Source organism: Aphis gossypii, chromosome 3, assembly GCF_020184175.1.
Source record: "Aphis gossypii isolate Hap1 chromosome 3, ASM2018417v2, whole genome shotgun sequence".
NCBI classification, from domain to species: domain Eukaryota; kingdom Metazoa; phylum Arthropoda; class Insecta; order Hemiptera; family Aphididae; genus Aphis; species Aphis gossypii.
This window is the reverse complement of record NC_065532.1, coordinates 3,453,350-3,477,706: the sequence shown is the minus strand read 5'-3', so window position 1 is coordinate 3,477,706 and position 24,357 is coordinate 3,453,350. Positions and strand designations below refer to the sequence as shown.

Sequence of the window (24,357 nt, the reverse complement as noted above, 5' to 3'; positions counted from 1 at the left end):
AATTTCGTCTCTTATTAGATCTCACGCGTGCGTTATCTGGTGTTGTCTGTTACATACGGTGTTTCGAATACTTATGCAATTTCGCGTGGTCGGAACGTCCCCCTGCCTCACAATTCATTCTTTAATTATATTAGTGTACAGCTCTTATTTGATTAGTAATAAAAACATAGTCTGTATCAATAACACAGTAAATCCGTATTTTTTTATATCGGCAAAACCGTTGATTGTATTATTTGTGGGACAAATATTCTACTATATTCTACCTATATTATATACGTCTAATGTATGTAATTAAGAAATACCTACATTCGATTGAACGAGTCTGTACACATCGTGTTTTATTGCAACCAGATACTTGGCCGGTAAAACGGCGTTGTCTATTATTTCTACATTATCCCCCCACGCATAACCTTTGGGAGTGCTGTAGCCCTCCAGTACAACTCCCACCATCTGAGTGTACCTTTACAGCGCTTTAGCGATCGATCGCCCTCAATAGGTCGACTGACTGTATTCGGTAACTCATGTATCGATAATAGTACAATGGCCAAGAGACTCGGCACGGTATACAACCTATAGAATAATGATAATATGTTAGTTTACAGCAAAAGAAATTATGTGAACTGAAATGGTCTGGTATTATATACACCTAATACCTTGATCGGTGCGTGCAACTTTGTATGGTTAAGTTAAACGGTAATTTATGATCGTTAAAATTTTTAAAAATAAAATTTTAGAATATAATTAGTACCTAAGTAATACTTAAAAATTTCAAAAATCATAATTTGGATACAACCATAATGTAATATTTTGCATGATAAAGGCGGGGGAATTCTTTTGAATTACGATGCATATATTATAGTGATCGAGATTTAAAGCAATAATACAATTGTTTATAATTATTTCTTTACTTTAATATTTTAATATTATGAATATTTGGTTTTTATGTAAATACCTACTTATACTCGTATTAGGAACTTATCTTGAAGCATCTAAAATCTCAAGTGTAATTTCATAATATCGATGTCCAGATGTTTAAAATAAATATTATCTTAAACCTATCAACAAAGGGCTGGAAATAATGAATGTATGAAATTGGGGAAAAATATAATACACGCGATAAAAATGTAAATTATACTTTATGTGATTAAGGTATGCAAATCGGTATTCCTTGTACATGAACTCGTTTATAAAAAAGTATTTTATATGCGGAAAATAATAGTAAAAAACTTTTCATACTCAAATTTAAAATTAGTTAAATACTTTTATCTTGTGGAATCATTAATAAGTTATGTTTCCTGATAATATTTTTCTTCAAATTTATGTTTAATGTACCTACATATAATATAACCTATATTTTAAAATTATAAACATATAGAAATTAAAAAATATATACTTTTATACTTTACAATTCTATTATTTGAAAAAGTTTTGATATAAGATATTATTACGACTATAGTATTTTTGTATATACCAACCTACATATTAAATATATTAATTTAAAAATTGAGTTTTATTTTTATATTTTAGCCTTTATAGTTTAAAGTTATCTATATAATATGAAAAAAAAAATACTTTTTAAATTAATATTATTCACAAATATATATATGGCAGTTATATCTTACATTATAAATCTTATACTTTACAAAAACCAAACGAATAATTTAAAAATAAAATAATAATTAATAAACATAATAAATTATACATATATCTAATAACACTTATTCATGAAAATAGCTTATGCACAATTATTGACATTATACCTACATAATTAAATGTATATATAGATAATCATCTAATAAAATTAAAATGTCCCTATATTGCCTTTGTCTGATGTAAAAAAATAATTAATATACAGCATTTTGTACCTTAAATATATATTAATTTAATTAGATAGGTATAAATTATTTCTACAACTGCTATGTTGGAAGTATCTAATCAAAACAAAAATATAAATAAACCGAGTACCAAAATCATGAAAACTAAAGGAAATAAAACATTACATTTTCTAGAATATTCATATATAATTCTGAAACCTCCAAAAAATCAAATTGAAAAAGTTCTTATTTGTCTACATTACACTGTACAAACTTAACATATAGACTTTATAAAGTAAAGAACAAAAAAAATATTCTTGATGTCAATTCATTTATATTGTTTATAACATAACTTTTATACGGTTTTTATTATATTAATCTTAATTTTAAAGATTTACCTTAAAAATAAATAAATACGTTTTGAAGATATAGTAGGTAGGTAAATAAATAATTAAAATCAAGTAAGAAATGAAAATGATTTTTAACATTGAAACTGCAAAACTTAAACAAAAAAAATGTAGATTTATATAACTATTTGTATCTATACAAATTTTAATTTATTACTCGTTAAGATATTTATACATTTTATTTTAAAAGTATCCTTTTTTTTTTATTAAAATTCTAGTATAATACTTTTTTTTTATAATGAAAACGGTGTAAAGCGATAAAATCTATACAATATAATTATAAATTCAATAATAGCCAGCAGATAAAATAATTTGTAATAGATACCTATTATAATACTTTTATAACACTTTATATTATTTTATAAAAAAAAAAAAAATATTATATTATGTTTTATTAATAATATAAACAATATAACGAAGCACAGCATAATATTATGTTGTGCTTCGTTGAAACTGGGTTTAAATATGAATGAGTAAATTGGTGTAAAAAAATATTAAGTTAACATGAGACGAGTAAAAACGTATAAATAATTTATTCTTTCATCTCACTACATTTTTGTATCAGATATTGTCCCATTAAAAATGTAAATGGGGGAATAGATATCGTTTCGAAATGTTATGGAATACCAAATTAGTATAAAATGTATACATTATAGGTACTGTATGTCTATATCATTAATAATAATATATGTAATATGTTTATTTTCATCAAAGTAATCACTAATTTTTCAAACTTATGTTGTATTATTTTTTTGTATTTTTACATGAAGTTTTAACAATTTTTTTTTATCCCTATAGGCTACAACAGTTATTTTTGTAAAAGAAATTTTAAATGTTTAAGTTCAATTTATTATATGATACACTGATACAGTGTATAATACTAGATAGGCAGTTGGTGTATCAGAAAGTTCCTTCTATTCAATATTAATAACAAATATATAATTATATGTAATATATTAAGATGTATGACCACAGTTGGTAAATGGTCAACGGTGATTGTTGATATTCACCAATAATCGCATTGAATGTAGTCAAAATGGTCTTTTTGATTTCATATATATCAGCGATTGTTGACATTTACAATTAGTGTTTGGAAAATATTGACCACGCTCGAAGTTTTGATGTATACTGAAAATAATTTCATATAAATATTCGTATTATTTTGTAGAATTAAGACATTATCATTCTGTCACAATCTACAGACTATGTACTTTTGTACATAGGCTGTCCAATACGACTAGCAGTTATTAATAAAATCGCATGAGATAATCAGATTGTGAATTATTTACTGGAACCTTTGCTAGTATCGATGCTATACTAAACTGAAAGAACTCGTATTAAATATTATTACAATTAATTAAACTTAAAAATATAAAAGGCGTTTTTTATGAAAAGTTTAGTAAAATTTTATTTTTTAAATAAAGTAGATCATTGTTTTAATTCAGCTCTGAAAATATAATGTAATATATATAAATTAAATTATAAACGCTAAAGGAAAAACAATAAGTAATTAACCGATTAGACTGATTACAGACGATAAAATCGGTTTGATGATGTGAATAATGAATATTATGGATAGTCATAAATTAATCTTATCCTTAAAAATCAGGAGAAACCATAATTAATTATTACGTCAAGAACGAAGAACTATACGACACTATGCATGAAGGGTGAACCAGGATTATGAGTAAATTGTAGAACAAATTAAAAAATGTAAAAAGATGTTATATTATTTTTAAGTGTATGTGTTCAATGTAAAACCAAGCAAAAAAAAGGTATTGTAATTAAACCTATTATAAGTCGAGAACTTAATTTTCTGTGTCCAATAGATTTGGTAGACATACAAACTTGCAATGAGACCGTGAGTTAAAATTTATATTAAATTATCAAGATCGTATCCTATACGATAAGACGGTGTTTTTAAGACAGGTATCGACAGTTCCTTCCAAAAGTAGAAAACAAGATTTTATATAAGATGCAATTGTAAAAAAAATAAAAAATGTAACACAAAATATGTAATTGTAAGAATGGGGTAATAATACTTTACAACAGTGAATGCCGTGATAGGGTACTATGTTGTAATAAATAAAACGTAAACAAAATGAATGGCTCTAAAGTCAAAATATATTTACTGATATTGAGCATAAAAGCATATAAAATAATCAAATTACACCATTTTATAAGATTGTGTATGTCATATTATTAGAATAATCATAGCGCTAAAAATCAATTGATTTCATAATTTTATTAAAGCATTAACCAGTGAAAATCACTATTAAATACTCAGTAAATAATAAATATAATCGTGTGTTACAGTGATAGTGTATAATATAATATATATCGTATTGTAAGTTGTAACCCTCACAAATGAATGGCATATTATTATACCCGATTACAGTGGGTCCGCGAGGACGTTCTGTAACAAAATAATAGGCCAGTTTGTTGTTTTATGTCTGTAAATCACGGTTTAATCAAATAACGAACGAGCATTATTATTGCGGATATATACTTACCAGTTGTTCGTGTCAGGAATAAAACTGACGAAAACCTAGTAGGACGATTTAATGTACTTCTACCACGGAATGCGTATGTTGAACTCAATATTTACGGAAACAGAAAAAAATTAATTTCCTACCAGTTTTAAGTTAAACAAATGTATTGGTGTAAAATGAATGATAATACGTTCAACACTTATATTGCATTTCGTATAAAAAAAAATAAAATTGATTTATACAGAATATTTTTAGTATATTAAATTAAAAAAAAAAAATGAAACAAAATAAATGTTAAATAATGAATTTAAAACAATTCAAGAAAATAAAAAAGTACCATATAAAAACATAGTTGTAAGTCACAATCAAACCGATGGATCATTTATTTTATTAACCATTGAATCAAAAACGATCCACTAGTTCTTTGACATAATATTATTTTAAATTGTAATTGGAAGGTCATGTGTACCTACATTTTTCAAGTAAAATTATTATTTTTTTATGTTTGTTTCTTCCATTTCGTGACAAAAAAACATAAAAGTTAAAAACAAACTATGGATTAGATTTGGACATGGGTCATACTGAAGAAATGTCTTAGTTTATTATAAATTTAGTCTTCGTCTTAATTTTTATTTTTTTTTAGATGTTTCCCAGAACTTGTAGTAATATGTATTTAAGAAATTCTCAAGACATTTTAGTGAACGCCAATCCTACTTAGAAGTAGAATGACAATACTTTATTTAGTTATTTTTTTTTATAAAAACTGACCAAATCGATTGTTGTGATTGATTATTTTGTACAGAAGTTCAATCATTCTATCATTTTGTTTGTTTGTTAAAACATACAGAAACTGAACGTTAAAAATTGAGTAATATGTTTCCATATAATAAAAAAAAAAAAATAATATAAATAAATATTTTAAATTCTGAAGCGATAAATGTAGTGGAATTACAATAATGTGTGCTTTTTTTAAAATTTTTTGGATAGTATAAATGGTCGTCAACTTTGAAAGTAACTTTAGATAATAATAAAAAATTAAAAAGTAAAATAACCATACCTAACCAAAGATACTTAAAATTACATTTTTATATACAATTTGTCTATGTATGGTAAAATTTAAAAACAAAATATTTTTGAGTAAAATATGATTTTATTTTTAATTAATATTCGAAATTATAATTTGTAAGTATTTAAAACTTTTAACGTATTTATTATTATATTGTAAACACACAATTGCATTTTTGGAAAAAATTAATTCAATCTACCTTATTACCTACTATAATATAATAGTAAAATTAATTACTTATTAGAAACATAAATATAATATCATAATATTATACTACATGATTATACAGGCTGACAGTGTCTTTGCATAGATTCGTTTTTTTTATAAAATAATTTTTAATCATTTAATTCAAATTTATCTCATATACTACAGTGATTTACTCCTCAATGATGGGATATGTTTAACATATTATCCAGTAGGTACAACAAAAAATAACCTACTTTCCTCCTTTTTTATGTCGATATTATATGACGTGTACAAATTTAAATAACAATATCAACCTAATAATTCTGCAATTATTTTAGATTTATATTTTTTTTATAAATACTTACCATAAAATATTTTTTATCTGTTTAACTTGTATTTAATAAAATAATAAATGCAGTTGATATAGTTTGACATTTCAATTTTCAAAAAAATGACAGAGCTAATTTAAAATTCAATTAATATATTCTATAAATGTAGTAATCAGATTTAGTATAAGATAATGTAAAAGGAAACCATTATTTTCAAGAAAATAATTTTGTGCAATCACGTAGAAAAGAATTTTGCTATTACATAGGTAAAGTTTTCATCTACCCTCCAGAGTGAAAATTAATGTTCATAAATATGGCTGTACCTCTAAAGACTAAATGTTATAATTCTGATTGAGTTCCAAACTTTCTCTCAAGATCAATTGGTGTTGTGGTAAAAATGTCATGATGACTCAGTATTTTAAAGTATTACTAAAACATGTAACCATTATGTCTTGTGAAATGTATTACACATTTAATAAATACTTAATTTATTTTTTCTATATTTCCAATATACTCGTATATTGGTATATAAGTTATTATTTTGATAAATATGCCAGGTTATAATTTATATATAAATATATATCCTTATTTGTATCTAATACATATATTAATATAACATCATAATATATTAATTTTTATTTAGAAGTTAATTCAAATAAAAACCTAAAGTTTTAAGTTATTTTATTGAACATTCCATAAAGAGAATTTAAATAATACATACTATTCTTTTAGAAATTAATAATAACTTAAAAAAATATGATCATTAATTCAGATAAAGTACATATTTTTTTTTTATTTTATACGTAGGTACCTATTAAAAAATGTAAGACCTTACAAAGAGTGTTACTGCTAATGGTCTCGCTAAATTATCAAAAAAACAATGTAAAATCAATGTAATTTCAATTTATAGGTACTCTACATATTTATTTTAAGGTTACAAAGTGAACTATTTTGTATATTATTGTGAATTCTATATTAAAATTATACATTTCAAACCTCGAAGTGTAGTAGATACCTAAATATTATTACACTACTCACGACAGCAATACATACTATAATATTCAAGAAAATAGTAGATAAACGAATAATGATAGGTATCAATGAAATATTATGGAATATGGCACATACTGTGTTAAAATGTACTTATTCATAATAAAGCTATAATATTTAGGTGCTTGGCGTTTTAAGTTTATCAGAATGAACACGTGCTAGGAAAAGAGAGAGAAAGCAAACTGCTTTTTATGAAATCAATAAGTTTGAGGTTTATTTTTATAAAACTACATAATATTATATAGTAGGTATGTTAAAAATTAAATTTACAATAAACTACTATAACATTGTATACGATATTCAATAAATATTTAGTATAGTAATACTTTGTAAAAAATAAAGACTATTTATTTATTTTATATTATCAATTCATATTACTATAAAATCTCTGCAATTTTTGGATAAGTCACAGGTGGTACATTACCGTGAATAGATCAATATTGCAATAAAAAAACAAAATAAGTGGGATATGATTGACCAAAAGTGAACAAGATTAAATAATTAGCTTAGTATAAAATTATAAAACATGCTTAAATAAATCATATTATTATGTGTTAGATCTAAAATAATAATAAGATGAACTATACGTATTCAGATTATATAAATATATTATTATATTTATATCATGTCTAATGCAATTTAATTGGCTGATGTTTCATGGCTTTAATTTTGACATTATAATACTGAGTACTTAAGTACTAAATAATATGTACCTATATTATCCCAATTTTATTGCTTGATATTAAATTAAAGATTAAAAAGATTGTCAACAAAAAGTATAAAAGAAATATGTATAATGTATATATCACACGATATTCATATCATAATATAATGGTGTGTAATATCTAAATAGTTACAAAAGGTTGACATTAATTTAAGAATTTATTACAAAAATTAAAAAAATATAAATATATAATGAAAAAAAAAACAAAACAATAATTGCTATAATATTAATCTCTGATTATAAGAGTATATTATTATTCACCTGAAATGTTTTGAAAATGTAGAATGTCCTAATTTTTGAAAATAAGCTTGGTAGTTTTTTTTAGAAAGATTTTGTTAGTTTTAAACAGATTTTTTATTAAGTTTTTAAAACATTTTTATCAATCCGTAATCAGGTGTACACAATTCAATAATTTAAAACCTAGGTAACTTAACCTGGCTTTATCGCAACAACAAAATACAAATATATAGATTATAGGTATATATCTAAATAAATCATAACATATTATATGCTCAAACCATTTTATTGTTTGAAAAAGTTTATTGGTTTTCCACTTGGTTTGGTATTTATACTAAATTCATTTGTATGAGATATAACTTTCTAATCTAATTTTATTTTTTTTAATTGAATATTCTATTTGTGCGTGTATAAATTATTTAAGAGAAAAATTGTCACTAAATTATTAGCAGGCAATTAGGAATGTTGTATGATTATAAAAAACAAAATATTTGTTACATATTTATGTTCTTCGGCTTGGAATTTTTCCAGAGGTTTTAAAAACAAAATGCTTAAAATTTTGTTTCTGATAGCAATATTTTAATGTGCGTTAGTTTGAAATTTATACTATTAACAAATAGTATTTATTATTTTCTGTGAATATAATATAAATATATTCTCATAAATTCCATTCTATTTCAAAATAAAAATCTATAAATAATAATAATTCATATTTATTTGTTTAAACATACATATATATATATATTTTTTTCTACTATAATATAATTCACAATTTTTTAGAAATAAAACAATAAGTTAAAGTGATAATATTATAATAATGCGTTTATGAGATTTAAAATATCAATATTGAAAATTGATGAAAATTAATTAAACATCAATATAGTACATTATACTCTAATATATTTTAACTAATAAAATGTAGATCATTCCATCTGACAATGAATAAGTAAGAAAAAAAATAACTTGAAGATGAAATGGTTTATATAAAACCATTGCTAACACTCAAACACTCGACTATGTAGATACAACAAAATTGAAAAAAAAAATTGATTACTAAAATAGAACATTATTCCGAAATCCTCAAAAAGTTGAAAACAAAACAACTTTAAGAATTTATGTAATTAACTAGAAAATACTAATAGTCATTCAAACCATATTATATTAAATTAATAGTAGGTATTATTGTTATATTATTCATTCTTAGTTTACTTTTAATGTTATAAATTAAAAATTAATTCACTTTACTAACACACATCATAAATAAATCTTGAACCATAATCTATTAACAGCCTAAAACCTACACTAAATAATTAATAATGATACATTTGAATATATATAATATTATTAAATACTAAATGCCTTTAATTTAGACGTTTGAATGCATTTCAAAAGTTCTAAATATAGATTTAGATCTATTCCCACGGGACGCAAATACTAAAACATTATGTTTAGTCTTCAACAAGAAATTATACGATTTAAAGTGCATACACCTACCTAAAAATATTTATAAAGATGAAATAATATTAATTTTAGAAATTTAATTTAATATCAATATTATCGCTGAAGTCGTTAGGTATGATAAATATTGTAGTTTCAAACATAAATATTATCATTTAAATTTAATAAGTAATTTTATATTTTTTATAACATCTTATAATTGTAATTACTTTCAATCTCTTTTCAATTAATTAACATATTATTTCCACATTAATATAAATACTATATTCTCGTTCGATTTGTGGGTAAACATATATAAATTATAATGTATGGATAATTATTTTCATATATATATAAAGTAAAAAATGTAACTCTGATAGTTTTGTTTATCTTTTTTGTAGATGCAATTTCTTCAATTTTTGTTTTCATAAAGAAGTATAATATTTTTAGCATTAGTCAATGTTCATCTGTCGAACGTGAAATATCTTAAAAAAGAATGTATGCAAATATTTCAAATCAACAATAATATTTATATTTTTTCCATACGTTTTGAAATGACTAATTAATTCTATTGGTATTTGCTACATAATTTATTAATTATTTTGTAATTTTTTATGTTTCAGTTTCAAAGCAGTAATAATCAAAGACACTTAAACACTGTTGACGTATATTTTTAAATTCGTATTCATATTCAGTTCATAAGATTATTACCATCTACCGATAAACAATGAGAGGTATGTTTGTACGTCAAGGATAATTATTTACATTTACAAATTATTATATTACACACAACACTATTATTACTTTACGGCCTTTAAGCATCAGCCATTGTAACTAGATAAAAAGTGACATTTCGTCAATATGTCATCACGTGTCTCTTGTTCACCGGTAACTTTTATTATTATTAACGTTATTTGAGCAAAAAAAAAAAAATAATAATAATAAATAAAAAAAATAGTAAAAAAAACAAGAGGTGCGAGAAAAAAAAGTAGCTAACGATCATGTCATTGCCTGTACAACCCGTAAACCGGAACAAAAAAAATATTATTATTACTACGTCATTTTTGTCAACAGCAACGTATTTATCATGCCACGACCTTTTTAAAAAAACATAATACCTTTACCACATTTATTTATACGGCCTGTACCTATGTATACTTGCAGTGTATACGTATTATATATTAATATATTATAAATGGGAATACCTTAATGCATGTGCATTATGTAAGAGTGTCTGCAGTATCATTTTTACAATGTCGACAGCTATTGCATCGGTCTTAGAAGGAAGTGTTAACGCAAACATTACACTATTATCTCGGCTGCTTTGATGGTTCTACGATAAAATATTACACTTTTAATTGATGTTTGGATTGGCTCTAAGGTTGAAAAATAAAAGTAAAACTAATTGACTTTTAGTGGAAAAAAAAATATAAAAAACGTACGTACATTTTAAACCTAGGATAATCCGCCTTCAGACTGACTATCATTAGATCGGTATCGTTGCTTGTTATATAGCAGGTCGTGGTAACTAGATTTCGGTAATATTTGTAGTCTAAAGATGAGTGCACTTAGCATCATAAATGAGTGTTTAGTACACCATTAACGCATATATATTTTTTTTTTGCTGAAATAAATTGCACACTTAATGTTGTGACTACATTAAGCGTGCTTATAATATAAACAACTACCTATAATAATATAATATTTTATGCAATGATAAATTGACTTTAATTTTCAAATCAATACTCATTATCACTGAGTATTTGTATTCTAATGGAGTTTATTGTTTGGTTATTTAATTTCTCAGCTTGAAGATATAAAATCTAACTAAATAATCGTTTTTTAAATCACAACTATATGAGGTCTTAAAAACTATGTTTCTTCTACATACACGTCTAGATATTTCTGCTTTAAGTTGAATACATATGTTCGTTGATCGTTTTTATTCGTAGCACTTCTTATACACTCTGTATATCTATCTATCTCTTTATATATATATGTGTATATGTGTATAAACATGTATACTGTTATATTACAGCTAGCTTAATATACAACGATTCTACAATATTCCCAATCCAATCGGATGCAATGACCCATATTTTTATCACGTAAAAGCTATATATATATATATATTATATGTAATATATATGATCATGTAATAATAAAATCCATAAAAACATATATTTACTTGTCACCATAATGTTGGTAGCTAATTATTTCGTGGTTCAAGTATTCCGAGAAATAATATATTATAGAGACATAAAGCATACATTAAATCGTTTTCAGTTTTTTCATCAAATATCATATATAGTAATTTTAAGAATTGGCAGCTTATAAAATATATCATTTCAACTACTGTTTTATAATGATTTTTCAGAAAAATAGAGTTATGAATATGATATTGTATATAAAATTTAGAGGACGTTTTATAAAGGCTACAATTAGTTAACTATAGTTACTGGCAAAACATTAAAAACATGTATTAATATTTCACTGATTGTATCTAACTAGAAATCTGTTATCACAAACTTCTCAACAAAAATTTTAAATAGTAACTAAGGTATGTAGATTTAATATATTGATTCATAAAATACCTATTAAGATAATAAATTAATAGATTTTATTTTAAATTAAATCGTGAATTTTGAAAAGGTTTTATATCTAAAAATTTTAATTGTTCAAGAAACGAAAAAAACTGATTTTCTTTTGAATTATTTTCTTTATTTTAGCAATTAATTATCTACATTTTCTGATTATTATGTTATATTATTATTTCCATGTTATATGATATTCTTGAAGTAAAATATGGTTGGAAAAACGATAGATTAATTAAACTTACCGGTTGTGGTTATTTGTTCAATATATCATTAATATGTTAATAATAGATTTTACAATAAATTTAAACAGATATTATTATAACATATTTTGAACAAAACAAAATTATATTATTATTAATAATATATGTTAATTTTATGGTATAAATAATTTTATTTTAGTCTTGACGTAGTAAAATTATATTACCATCCTACAAGATAAGCATAAGACGTATTATGCACAGGAAACTTGAGCTGTGTATGTGAATATGAATATAAATGGTAACTATTTTTCTTTCAAATCTGTATACTTTGACTTACTTAACGTGGATTTAATATTTTTCATCAAGTCAAATTTCTTGAGTGAAACATTAAATATCTATTTGTAATTTATAAATAATATCATATAAATCAGTAATAAATTAATTATCCACACTTATCTGTAGTGAGTTGCGTTTTCCAGGAGTATGTTACACGAATAATACTTACGAAATTCAAAAAATAGTTTTTGAAACATATACTATAATTTATCAACTTGCCTTGAAGTCTATTTTCAATACACTTTACTTTCACTGTTTTTCTCTTTAAAGTTTTGGGTTTTTTTTAAATCAATATGAATTATTTGCCCTGAAAATACACCAATGTAAAGAAAAAGTTATTAGTAAAAAATATCAGTTCAACATACGTCAAATTTTACATATATATAAATATGAGTTTAAATTAAGTTGTTTACAAAAAAAAAAAAATCTAAAGTAAACAAACTGATATTTTATAAAAATATATTTGGTACAAAAATAGAATAGGTATGAGTATAAAAATTAGGTAGCATAAAAAAACTGCATTTTCTGAATGAATAATTTTTAAATATAACTTTTTATACTATCAATATTGGTATAGGTACTCTTATTATATTATAGGTACCATAGTATTTAATAGCCATTAATCATTATTTTTAAAGACATAATTGAAATAATATTATAGTTCTATCTCCTTTTTTAAGTAAATTTAAAAATTAAATTAGTGTAATAATATTGTTAAATTTAAAACATTATATACTTAGATAAATGTCTGTTTGATGATCATTAAAAAAACCATTTAACATAGCATGGTACTTACAAAAAAATCCGTTATAAAAACTCATTAATATATTATATTGATATAGTGTAAATAAACTTACAGTTTGTCTTTAATTACTTGTATACCAAGCATATTAATAAAATGTTTCTTCATCCATATATTATATAAAATGAATGTTTCTTTCTTTGTCCACTTCAAAAACATTTGGACTGTTTTCAATAAAATGTATAACAATAAATTCTTTGAGATACTCCGTGAGGGTTTGTCGCATTGTACTTCAACTCATATAGATCACTATAATGTACAAATGCATTTTGTTATGCATTTCGAAAATTGAATATTTTTGTTTTTTGTTTTTAAAGAGGCATGTCATTGCCTATTGGTTACAAATAATAAAATAGTTATTGTGAATAATTTTATATATTGTGTTATAATATTTTGTAATTTAGGTTAATATCTATTTTATATAAATGTATTTTTCAATTAAACTTTTAGAGCGCTCATATCGAGAATTAATAACAACCATTTTTGAAATAAATATTTAAAATTATATATTATAAATATATAAAACACGTATACCATGAGTTTTGGTGAAACCTAAATGATTATATTTTAATTTATATAGTATTATAAATAATTAATTAAAAGAGAAAATTAAATAACAAAATACAGCTCCTCCCAAATAATATTATCTAAAAAAAAAAAAGGGATTACGAAGGAAATGCATTTTTAATTTAAGTATTTAAGGATGTAGAGATTAACTGATTATAAATGAGAGAAGAGAAAAAAATAAGTCTGCTGAACATTATATTAGTATATGACATACCAAAATAAAAAAAAAATAAAATAATTTTTGTATTATGCAATAAAAAAATAGGTAACTGTGAATGTAAAATGTTCTTATGCAGTGAATCTAGTTATGATAATAACAGTATGTAATTAAAGCATTAGAGTATTAATTTAATGAGAAAACAAACAAACTTTATCCAGTAGATATTTAGAAAAGTGATACCTAGAATAATATTTTCTTGTTATTTTTTTATTTTAATTTATAGTTGACAATTTTTGTAACTTGTTATAAAAAAATAATAATATAAATGACTTCAGAAATTTGCTTGCATTTAAACTTTGAATACAAATAATGATGGTCATCACTTTTGTGTAAATTACCGCATGAATAATATAATATAAACTTAAATCCACATTGAAATATGAATTATAAATAGATTGATATTTCTAATTTAATGATATTTCTAAATTTTAATTATAAATACGTCATAATAAAGTCAGAGTTGTTCGAAATATTCATCTAAATAATATCATAATTTACTTATAATTTATAACAATGATAAACAATATTATAATAACCTTATAAATGGGGACCTATATGTTTATTCTGATTTCAGACTTACGAAAACTGAATTACCTACTTTGTAAGGTGGACCATACTTTATTGTTATATTTTAATTTTAATTGGATTAATCAAACCTTAAATAATTCTATTAAGTATCCCTAATAAATGTTTCAAAATTTCCATTGTAAATAATTATTGAATTATTTACCAATTAATATTTGTAACTATTCTTTAATTCGAGCATAAATATTTATGTCATGTTTAAATATTAAATTTAAACACACACATTTATAATTATTAAAAAATAACTTATTATTTATTATATTGTTTAATAACCACTGTAGTGTTTAAAAATTTAAAAAAAAACTGATTTCTGATAACAATAACGAAAAATATAAAATATTTCCTCGATTATTGAATATGTTATCATCTTTTATGTGTATAAATATATATATCTATATCTATATATATATTGTAGTCTTATATAAGTAAAAAGTTATTAAATAGCTGAATAATGTTGGTCGCTGTCATGGTGCTTTTAACAAAAGGATACTCAAACTCAATATGCATACTCTATAGCCAACAACAATAATATTTATATTTCAGTAATAATAATTTGCATGATAAACATTATTACTATGATATGTTTTTTATGCCCAACTATCAATGGCTTTATTTAGGATTTTAGTATAATTTATCATTATTTATTTTAACCTAGCGATATCCAGTTGGTCCACGAAAATATTGTTGGCTTCATCGTTTAAGGTTTTTTTTAGTTTTGATGTAATGATAAATTATGTGTAAGTTATAAGTACAACTAAATAATTAATAAATATTAGAGTATAATTTTTTTACTGAAAATAAATTTAAAGGTATGATAATCATTTTTGGATTGGCCATCTAAAAGTAAATATTTTTGTTTACATAGATAGTTTTCTTTTTCTTTAGTAAACATCAAAAATCAACAATATATACCTATAATACTTAGTAAAACCTAAATTATTCATATGAAAGAATATAATGTAATATAATATGTACATACTTTATTGTATTTATATAATATCCAGTACTGAATATAAAACTTTATCAAAGCATTTAAAAAATTTAAACAAAAACAAAAAGTAATAAAAAATACAGTTAATATTTATAATATGTGACAAAAGTATATCAAATACTATATAGGTGCATTATTATAGCTAAGAAACTACTTTTTTTTTTCTAAATTTTTGTGTCTATTTTATCGAATTGATAAAATATTATAAATAAATAAATTGAATTTCGATAAATCTCTATCATGGTTGAATTTTAACTTGAAACTTGAAAGTATAATATTTGTATGATATTAAAATTATCATTAAAAATTAATAATAGTTAATATTACACATTCTGAAGTAATAATATTATAAAACTTGTATGTTTTATTTTTAATGTACCTACTTATTCATCTTTGTTTGTCTCTTAAATATGACATTTATTAAAAGTAACAACTAAGATTAATTTTAAAGTTAAATAAATATGATGTTAATCGTAAATAACTACAAATAATTTATTTTTAAAAAACTTTTTGCAAATACTAAGCCAACAAATATTTATAATCTAAAAAATATACTATATTTATATTAAATAATGTACTTAAACTGCGAAAATGTATATAAATTAGAAAAATTAATTTTTTCCAATATATTTGCCTACAGTATACTCATATTTTTAGGTTCACTCGGAGTTATAATTTGTATAATAATATTATCAAATCATTTTATTTATATTATATACTAATTGCTCTTAAGGGCATTATTTGTTTTATTTAATAATAAATTAAAAACTATTACTATTATTATGACCCATTTATGAATATTAATGTCACGTTTAGGTTATGACCAATTAACAATTTAAATAAAAACATACCCAATATATTAGCACTATATTTGACTACTCAAATACAATAATTAATTTATTAATTTATTAATTAAATCACTAAGTCAACAACATTATAGATGTAAACAATGTTAATATAATTTAAACTTATCTTATAAAATATTAATTACTATTAAATACATTAATTTCCATTTTTGATAGACAATCATCATAATAATGTAATTAACAGAATATTTAACATCATTGGGTATTGTCCAATGTCCATACACTATATACAGTTTGTCTATCGATTTAAAGTCTTCTAAACAAAAAAAAACGTCTTAATTTTTTTTCTCGTGAATCAAAAACCGATTATAAAATTATGTATATATTATTGAAATGTTGTGAAGCACATATCATTAACTCTCTCGTAATAATCTATACGTCTTACGACAAATCCACAATTTTATTAAAGTGTTTGCATAAATAATTAAAAATTTTTATTTTTCGACACCGTTCACAAAAAAACAACCTGATTGATTCCACTGTCTCGGGACGAGTATAAATATTAGGTTTTTTGATTCAATGTTTATGAAGTCTGGTCAAAAGTATACGTGCGCTGGACCACGCGTGGCTAACGAATGACCGAGAGGACCCGTGTGAACCGATCGTCTGCATCGGGGGTGGGTCGATGTGACATGTCACGCCAAGTGTAAAGGGCGATAAAATGTTTAGTACGCGAATGACACCTACAATGTTAAGGGCGGATGTGTGTATATGTGCGCCTGATAGGTGGCTCGAAATTAATGCATCACTACAACAGTATAATAGCCAAGGAAGCTGCGTATAGTAGACGACACATAAAATACACCCACACCACCCCTCCGGAGACTCACTTGTCGACTAATTGACTCCGCGAGCGCTTTTAACGACAAATCCTTCCTCACCCGATCTCCGCGATAGCGGGTGTGTGAGTGATAAAACGTTTGTCATTGTTGGTTGGTCCGCAAGCTGTTGGATGCGACCATATCTCCTACCTACCTATATATATATATATAATATGTGTAGCGAACGACGGCATCATCTTAGTAGATTAATGAACGAATTGTAAATTACATAGCTACACAACACAGTATCAGTGTATATTATATTTTAGGTATACGAAATCGTATAATATACCTGTAGTATAGTACAGGATATATTTATTTTTTTAATACCGATCACTTTTATTATTTCGAGAAAAAATTAATTTTTAAAGTTTTTATTTTTTTGAAAATTTTCAAGATAATAATATATTCTAATATAAATTGTATTAACATTATATCACTTTTATACCTTTTACTTAATATTTTATACAGAAATCCCGTAATAATGATTTTGGTTTTAAAATGTACCTAAATGTATATTTTTAATATGATAAGCTATCGGATAAAGATGATGCTCAAAAATTGGATGGATGTTTAAATAATCATTTGGAGATTAGATTAGTGCAGTTAATAGACACATAAATGTCACTAGTTCACAATATTATTTTACCGTTTCGTTTATATAATATTAACCGTAAACATAAAATAAGTAATTTTTATAATTTACAGACAAATTAAAATTTTTCGTTATATATTACATGAGATAAAATTAGTGTGCGTGCAGTATTTAATTTTCAAAGAAAATTTGGCAGTTCATGATACTATAAAGGTACCTTTTTTGTAAAATTATGAACTTCATTAAAACGATATAGATATTATTATTCACAATGAACTTAAACGGTCGTGACAATTAAATATTATTACGGTATATAATTATAATATTAATCATATTATATTCATTATAACATGATAACTATCTCATCAACAGTTATATTAATATACCTTGTTTAATACGTATCGATTTGATACGATGATTGTACGACCAGAGTTACACGTGTGAAACACTTCTGTAGTTGAAACGTATGTTATAATTATGTAATATATTAGGTTAAAGGTTTAGTATATTATTAAATAGCTTTGATCTTTGGAGATTCTTATTGAATAATAACAGATTACATTATATATAATAATCGTAATATAGTAATTAGCGTAAACATAATATACAAATAGAACCGTCGCAACTTGGAAACCGACAAAATAATAATCCGTTTGAAAATGTATAATAGCACTACCTACATCAAGACATTGTCTATCGCACGCTCAACAGTTCCTTAGTATGCGTATTTAACACAAAATGTGAAAATCGTGTTCAAATAGAATATTATTCTCTGAAATTATTTCAGCGACATTATGTTTCTCGAATTTAAAACTTTACAGATATCTAATACATTAATTTATTGTTTCTCTCGATATTTAGTAAAAACAGTAAACACGTTGATTAAAAAAAAAAATGTGTTAAACCCATAATAGGTGCGATTGAAAAACAATAGACTTAAAATATTATGGGCAATCAAAATGATTTACTGTTGATAATTCGTCAAAATTAAACGTCATTATAATAATCTGTTATTTTGAGTTTAAATAGCTACGTAGTATTTGTTTTGTATACATATGTTTTGTAAAATAAATTAATATCATATTATTTACTTGTAGCATACAACATACTATATTGTATAAATAAAGCAATCATATAGGTAATATATTATTTATTTACAATAGTGTTTTCTGTGCAAAGTGTGAACGTGACCAACATATTTTTATACATCATATTATTACTATAATACCTTTATCACAATGTCGTATCTTCATTTACAACCCAAAATAAATACCATTTTCCGTGAAAAAAGAACAAGAAGATGATAAAAACGAGTTGAAATAATAAAATTCTTAAGATTACGAAAAAAACAACTTTATATTCAAGTAGATGTATTCCTAGTATTTCTAAGTTTAATAAATTTATAGATCATATAATTACTGTTTTTACACAATCAGATAAAAATAACTCGATAAAACCATTAATGTGTGGTGGTGTTGATATAATTATTTAAGCATCATACAAAATAAATTATATGTATACTATTGTAAATATGTATCTGAGAATCTAAATTGACTGTTTTTATCTTTAAAACGGAATACAAAAAAATTATTATAGTATGTACAACTGTTATTTCCCTTTAAAGAGTTTCCGTGAAAAATAAGAGAAAAATCAAGTATCAAATTTATCGATAAAATATGGTCGTATATGGTATATGTATAATATGGTTGGAAAAATATTTATTTATTTATTTATTTTAATATGAAACAATTTTTTTATTCATTTAAAATGTTTTTTTTTTTTTTTTGTAATAAATAAATAATAACTAATAATTATGAACATAATATATAAATAAATGTATAAATAATTTATATATATTTTTTTCTTAACATTGTTTTATTTCAAACAAGGTACATTGTAAGCTCAGTAAAGTAACTAAAGTAACTTTATTGTTTATGTTATCTACAATGTGGGTGTAAATACCGTGATCTATTAATAAAATGTATACTTCATAAAAAAATAACATTATAATTTTACGTTTTTTATTAAAATATTTAAAACATTAATTGAAACATTTTCAACATTTATACACAAAATGTAGTTTTAAACATATTATTTATAATTTCGTATAATTTGTAAAAAACACATTTTAACCCTGATATTATCCCATAATAAATAAAAAATTCACAACTGTATGCCAGTTTTGTTATCAGTGTTTTAGTTTTAAGGCTCACTTAACTCTTAAGCGAGATAATTAAGATTTTTCTTTGAAATAGGTACTTATACTTTATGTCTCTATATATTGTTAGAAAATTCAATCATAATATTATTATTATTTATTTTTTTAACAATAATAGATTAACATTAAAAAGTCAACAAAGTAGATATTCGATCTGTATTTTGGTTTGTAAATAAAATGGGTATTCAAATTTAAATCTGAAACATAATAATATGAAACAATTTCAAGTATTGACTAATAGGACCGCATGTCGGAAAAAAACACCTAATTATTAGGTAGTTAATTTTGGTAGGGTACTGTAATATTATTGAAAATACACTTTAAATTTTGAATTCAAACATATAATTTAATATTAATTTACCTATATGAACTAAATTCTAAATTACTCAAATTTAATTATATGCTAAAAAGTTCAATACATCAATTATATATATATACGTAAATTTAGGTAATATAAATCAATAATAGTGCATATTTTATTTTCTTATAGTAACTATACTCATTTAATTTAATCGAACATTTTTTTTCTCATAAAAACGATTATTATATTATATACATATTGAAAGACTTAATTTATATTATAGATTATTATCCAGTGGTACATTATCCAATTTCAAGCTAACTTTTTAAATTTTATATAAGGCTTTTAAATTGTATAGTCTTAAAATTGATTCCAAAATGTTACGTATTTAGGGTGATAGAGGATTGCAAAAATGGAATAAATACATTTATTTGAAGTTATTTTCTTTCTAAATCCTATGAATAATGAAAGTAAATTCTTATAGTTTTTAAATTATTTACGACATATCAACATTACAAACATTTAAGTACATATATATATATATATTTAATCTCAATTCTCAGAAACTAGGTTAAAATATAAATTCGAGTACATCATACATTAATTTGTTATTAAATAAATCAAGAAAAATGTTTTAAAAATCATCAATTTCATGTATGAAATAGTCTGGAATTCCACGTTTTGAATAATATTGTGAATAAGTACATAATAATTTAGTGAGATAATATTAGATACCTACTCAGTATAAAATTAATTGATTTAAAATAACAATCCAGCTTATTAAAAATATAATATTATCATAAAATATCATAGAATTATAATGTTGACTAATCCTTAAAAATAATACAATTCTGTAAATTTTTTAATAAATTTTTGTCTGTGATATCCATTAACTTTTGAAGTGTTTATTATTATGAAACCTCCGTTATTAATAATATTATTTTTTTATATTTTATTTTGCAACAATTCGATTAAAAAAATCACGAAAATGTGAGTCAGCTAACGCAATGAGCATTCTTAAAACATAGTAATAATATATTTATGTATAGCCTCTCCAATAGTTTAAAAAAAAATAATCCTAAGTCCTTACTCCTTATACTTAATAATAATTAGTTAACACTACAAAAAAAATATCTTTGAAATTGTAGTAGGTTAATTAATATTTCTATCTACGATTTATATATTTCGTATTTTTTTCCACTAAAAAATAAAAATAATAATTTAGCAAATAATTTAATTGATATGTTTATTCATTCAACATACTCACACAATACCACAAACTAGTATTTTGGGCCACAAGGTGAAACACTTTTATGGTCCTAATTTGTTTATACTATTCAAACCCATATAATATAAATGAAGTGGACTTTCACTCTATATTATATGTTATATTAAGGTTTAATAAATTGATGCAAGTAACTCACCTCTATTTTAGATTCTAATCCGACCAAATAACCGAGCTATCTTCGTTGATGTATTGATCTTACAATGATTGGTGTTTATTGTATTCAATATTGTATACATATTCTATCTATTGAAGCAGTAAAAATGCTTCAAACTTCAACTTCAAGATATATTTTGTTAAGAATTGAATCTAATTAGATGATTCGGTTGGATGGTGAAAAGAAAAAGTATCAATTTTTTTTACTTATTGAAAAAAGAATTGTTATATTCAAAATTAGTTTTGTTATTTTAATGTAACTCTAAAACCAATTACTATAGATATTTAAAATTTCATAAAAGGTATGGTTTCTAAAAAGTTTGAACCAGTTTAAAGCTAAGAACATAGAAGAAGAAATATACTTAGTCATAGAGCTTGAAATTTGAATATTATAAGGTTCTTAATATGTAATTTGTTTGTAATGAAATTAAAAAATAAACAAATAAGCTAAACGTAATTTTTAAAAGCGTTTAAAGTTTGAATTTGGATAAAATTGTAAACATTTATAATTATTTTATAGTTAAAAATATAAAATAATTTAAAATTTTAATAGATCTTTATTTTATTAATTCAGATATGGCTGTTTTAGTATTGAATGCTATAACTATGCGTTATTTAATTATTAGTGTGTAGGTATTTGATAAGCATAATATAAAATAAATACTTCGCGACTAAAAAAAATTGTATTACTTAGGTACTTCTTTTGATTAAAAACATAATAATAGTTTCCTAAAACAAATTTTTCCAAAAGAAGATTATTACAGTCATATTAGTCGTTAAAAGTATTTTCATAATAAATTCTTGTTTTATGTTTTAACACGATTTAAAATACCGATTCAATGTCGTTGATACTAAATGTTTCTTATTACCTTCAAAGATTGAACTACCACGATTGATGAACTTTTTACACCTACAATTGCATATCAATTTCATAGAGTGTCTCGTCCTTGTAGAGATAAACAACATTAATAGTAAGCTGGTAAGTAACTACCATCTACACCTGTCAGTTAGATCCAAGAGTTGACGGATTAATAATCCTAAATGTATGCCAAGTTTTGAGAGAAACAAACACATCCTTTTGTTTGAGTATATGCGGTGCCCAAACACGAATGTTTATTATAACCCATTCGTTATAATAAACACTCAGTAGTCAGTTCTCGAATGACCCTCGCGACCGAATATGTATACTTAATTTTGTGTACACCTATTCAACACGATAAAATTGTGAATTTTTTTTTATTTATCTCGGGTTTTTTTTTTTTTTTAATGTTTTTTTCTATCATAACTTACTTCGTAAAAGTGTTTGTTTATAATGGCCATTGTTGAAATACAATTATTCAGGTTGATTTGTTGGATTAACTTTCAATGGACGAAACACGTACTATATAAAGACATTAATTATAGAGGTATATTTTATGTATAGATTAAAATATAAAATGGTAGGTATAAACAAACATCAAATATTATAATATAATTATATTAATTTCATTTAGAACATTTTTGAATTAAAATAATTTAATAGAAATATAACATTTAATAAAATATCAAATATCAAATATAGATACTTACATTAATATTAATTGTAACTTCATTTTTTTTTTTTTTTTTTTACAAGATTGTAATTAATTAAATTTTAATCATTACATATTTTATAATAGAAAATATGATAACAGATATTATATCAATACTTATAAAAAATTTCTAATAAGAAATAATATTAACTAGCAAAAATATTTTGTATAAACTATAAAGATAAACAATCTGATAAAGAATTTAGTACAGATATTAGGTAGATATAAAGTTATTTTTTAAAACATTCAAAAGTCTCGCTTAACAAAAGGTGAAGATGACATTTAGACATTTATAGAAATTAAAATTAAATTTGAGCTACTTCATACAAAACATACAACATACAAAAAAAAAAAAAAAAAATTAAAATATCGGTTGACATTTTAAGAAATTATGTGTTAAACTCAGTAGGTATTACAAGAAACAATATTTTATGATAAAATATATTATTGATTATTATGACTATAATGTAATATATATATATATATTATTATTCTGAAATAAAT

At 23.0% G+C, this 24,357-nt stretch overlaps 1 protein-coding gene across 3 annotated transcripts in view; it reads left to right on the top strand.

Moving 5' to 3' along the window:
- The window catches only part of LOC114131060 (uncharacterized), a 154,609-nt gene that overhangs the window by 29,842 nt on the left and 100,410 nt on the right, over positions 1 to 24,357 (top strand). Inside the window, exon 2 of one of the 3 annotated variants that reach the window (XM_050203220.1) lies at positions 10,366 to 10,476. The exons of 1 other annotated variant lie outside the window; for it this stretch is intronic. The gene's annotated coding sequence lies outside the window, so the exon portion shown is untranslated. Of the gene's footprint in view, positions 1 to 10,365; positions 10,477 to 23,446; positions 23,689 to 24,357 lie in introns of those variants that run through there. One more of the 3 variants, XM_050203221.1, reaches the window with a different exon arrangement.